A 3,965-nucleotide genomic window follows, 5' to 3' on the forward strand; every position below is an offset into this window, starting at 1 on the left:
TAAGCACTAACATATTAAAAAACTACATTAAATGTAAATGGTCTAAATACACCAATAAAAAGACAAAGATTGCCAAAACACATTTAAAAACATGACTCAACAATATGCTGTCTAAAAGAAACTCATTTCAAATATAATGATATAGGTAGGTCAAAAGTAAAGTGGTGGAAAAAAGATATATCACATAAACATCAATCAGAAAGAAAGAAGAATTGACTATATTAATGTAAGATAAAATGGGCTTCAGAGCAAAGAAAATTATCAGAGATGGAGAGAGGCATTTTATAATGATAAAAGAAGACAAATCAATGTTAAATGTGCTTGCACCAAAAAGCAGCTCCAGACATGTGAAGCAAAGACTAATAGAAATGAAAGAAAAAATAGAGATATCTACAATTATAGTTGAAAAGTTTCTCAACAATTGATAGAGCACTTAGACAGAAAGTAAGCAGACATAAAAGAACTCAACTATAATATCAACCATCAATTCAATCTAATTAGGATCTAGTTGACATCTGTACACAGTCCATTCAGCAATGGCACTGTACTCATTCTTTCTAATTATTAATGAAACATATCCCAATATAAGTAAGCCATATAATATAGGCCATAAAAGAGATTTCAACAAATTTAAAAGAATGAAAATCATACAGAATTTGCTGTCTGACCACAATGGAATCAAGCTAGTATTTAGTAACAGAAAACTCTTCAGACACTTGGAAACTAAACAAGGTACTTCTAAATACTACCATGAGTCAAAGAAGTCTTGAGTGAATTTTTTTTTTTTTTTAAGCAGGCTTAATTCATTTTATTTTTCTTGTATAAAATTATGTGGTGGCCACAGCGGGAGCCTGGGTCCTCTGCACAGAAACTCTGGTGTGGGTCTTGACAAGATGGTCAGTGAATTCCTGATAGGGAGACTTGGTGAACACGGTCTCTTTCCAGAGATCTGGGGTGAGATAGCTGTAGGTCTTAGAGATGGCATCAAAGGTGGCCTTGGCGAAGTTGCCCAGGGTGGCAGTGCAGCCCCTGGCTGAAGTGTAGCAGTCGTCAATACCAGCCATCATCAGCAACTTCTTAGGCACAGGGCCGAGACAATGCCCGTACCCCTGGGGGCAGGGATGAGGCGCACCAGTACAGAGCCACAGCGGCCAGTCACCTTGCAAGGTACGGTGTGGGGCTTGCCAATCTTGTTTCCCCAGTAGCCTCGCCGCACAGGCACAATGGAGAGCTTGGCCAGGATGATGGCTCCACGGATGGCAGTGGCTACTTCCTTTGAGCACTTCACACCCAGACCGACATGTCCATTGTAGTCCCCAATGGCGACAAATGCCTTGAACCGGGTCCTCTGGCCAGCACGTGTCTGCTTTTGCACAGGCATGATCTTCAAGACTTCGTCCTTGAGGGATGTCCCCAAGAAAAAGTCAATGATCTCCGATTCCTTGATGGGCAAGGAGAATAGGTAGATTTCCTCTAGGGACTTGATTTTCATGTCCTTGACCAGGCGGCCCAGCTTGGTGACAGGGATCCACTCCTTGTCCTCGGCCTTGCCTCCACGAGCTCCGCAGCCTCGGCCCTGGCCTCGGATGCCGCTGCCAAATCCTCCACGGAAGCCGCCGCGACCTCCTATTCCGGGGCCCCCGGGGCCTCCGGGCCCTCCCGCAGCACCGGCGTCATCCGCCATTTGGTGTTTCGTCGGCCTTGAGTGAAATTTTAAAAAGAAATGCATTAAACTGAATGAAGCTTAAAAGACAACATATTACAAGGGTGTAGGATGCAGCTAAGTAGTGCTGAGAGGACAATGTATAGCATTAAAATGCATACATTAGGGAAGATGCTGGACCAAGTGGACAGTCACAGGCAAACACATGAATCTCAACTGAAGACTCATGCCTTATACAAAAATTAATTCAAAATAAATCATGGGCTTTGTGTAAAAATACAAAACTATTAGCAAAAAGCATAGAAGAAAATCTTGGGGAACTAGGGCTAGTCAAAGAGTTCTTGGACTTGACATAAAAGCACAATCCATAAATGGAAAAACGAATAAATTGGGTTTAATCAAAATACGTTGGGAAAGGCAGTCTCCTGCATGTAGTCTCTTGACCCTCCCCTAGCCACTTCCTCACCAAGAAATACGGAGCCCATATAGCCCATGCTGGACCTGTTGCCCTATGAAGGGTATCTTGTCCTGTTTCAGACTCAATGCGTGCCCTCTGTTCTGCTTCCGTGTGTCTCATATGGCACCTGGCCAAACCCACTACTGCACCCATCCCCTGCAGGGAGTGAACTGGGACTTTCTGATGCAGCACAAGGCGCATGAGCCTGCGCACGTTGCAGGGGAGGGGCCTGCTGGTCACGGGGTGCCAATGCCCACTTCTGAAACAGACCTTGGCTGCCTCTCCTCTGTTGAGGAAGTGTTGTTCTCTCCAGAGTTGTGTTGCTAGACTGTGCTGTTTCCTTGGCAACTATGATACCTGATGCAGAGAGCAGATGTGCTCAGATTTCCACTCCTGGTGATAGGACAGAGGTCACTTGCTTAGAAAAAATTTTTTTTAGGTTTTCTCTGCAAGAGACCCTGATAAGAAGATGAAAAGATAAGCTACAGACTAGGAGAAAACATTTGCAAATCAAATATCTGACAAAGAACTAGTATCTAGAATATATAAGGAATGCTCAAAACTCAACAGTAAAAGAAATAATTTAAAATAATAAAAGGGTAATATGCTAACTAGACAGGACATCTTCCGGACGTCCTTCCTGATGAAGCCGAAGCTAGAAGGAAGCCAGGCCGGGTCCCAGGTGCCTGTCAGCGGCTGGAGGAGAGAAGCCCAGGTCCCAGGACCCGGAGGGAAGCCGGTGCCGGCAGTCGGGGTAAGGAAGGCCTACTCTTGCACAAATGTTCAAGCATCGGGCCTCTAGTACTAATAATAATAATCTCATTAGAAGACTGGCTAAAAACATGAAGAAACATCTCGCCAAAGATGGCAGTTCATCCATGAAAAAATGTAAAACATCATTAGTCATTAGAGAAATGCACACTAAAATCACTAGGAGATACGGTTACACAGCCATCAAAAGGGCTAAAATGAACAATAGTGACAGCACCAGACGCTGGCGTGGATGAGGAGAAACTGGCTTGCATGTCCATTCCCGCCGGGTGCAGCCACTTTGGAAAACAGCTGGTGGTTTCTTTAAAAACTGAACATGCAACCACTACACCCCCTGGCAGTAGCACCTTGGGCATCAGCCCACAGGAATGGAAACTTACATTCACACAAAAACCTGTATGTGAATGTGTGTCGCAGCTTTTCTCTTAATCGCCAAACCAGGCTTTCCCCAGTAGGGCTGCTCCTTAAACTCTGGCCAATCAAATACTTTCTGCTTTGCTTCCATGTTTTCTGTATGCAAACCCCTCCCCTTGCTCCTGCTGGGGACAAGCTCCTTGCCACCTCTGGCTAGGTGGTGCCCGAATGAAACAGATGTATGCTCACATAAACTCTTGAAAAGCTTTTCCAAAAATGTTCAGTTACAGTTTGCATTCAATATTATTTTGTGTTGGTTCCAGGTGTACAGCATAGTGGTCAGACAATCATATACTTTACAAAGTGTTCCCCCGATATTTTTGAAAGGTTTTCATGTGCCTCAGTTTACCTTTTATCACTCACTCCCACCATCAGCTCCTGGTCATCAGCAATCCGCTTTCTGTCTCCATGGATTTGCTATTCCAGACATTTCATATCAACAAGACTGGACGGTACGTGGCCTCTGTGTCTGGCTTCTTTCCCTCTGCATCCTGCTTTCGAGGTTCACCCCTGTGGCAGCGTGGACCGGCGCTGTGTCCCTTCAGCGGCTGTGTGTGGGCTCTGGCCCAGCCTGTGGGAGCTGCACCCTTTCTCCCCACTTCTCACCCGTCCTCAGCTTAGCAGCCTCGGCTCAGCGCCTTCGCCCTTGGGAAAATGCAG

The 3,965-nt window shown here is 45.2% G+C and overlaps 1 pseudogene; it reads right to left on the reverse strand.

Moving 5' to 3' along the window:
* Positions 1-791: 791 nt before the first annotated feature.
* LOC118669647 lies at positions 792-1,698 on the reverse strand (annotated as a pseudogene).
* Between the last annotated feature and the right edge of the window lie 2,267 nt (positions 1,699-3,965).

Source organism: Myotis myotis, unplaced genomic scaffold (genome assembly GCF_014108235.1).
Source record: "Myotis myotis isolate mMyoMyo1 unplaced genomic scaffold, mMyoMyo1.p scaffold_m19_p_15, whole genome shotgun sequence".
In the NCBI taxonomy this organism is placed as follows: domain Eukaryota; kingdom Metazoa; phylum Chordata; class Mammalia; order Chiroptera; family Vespertilionidae; genus Myotis; species Myotis myotis.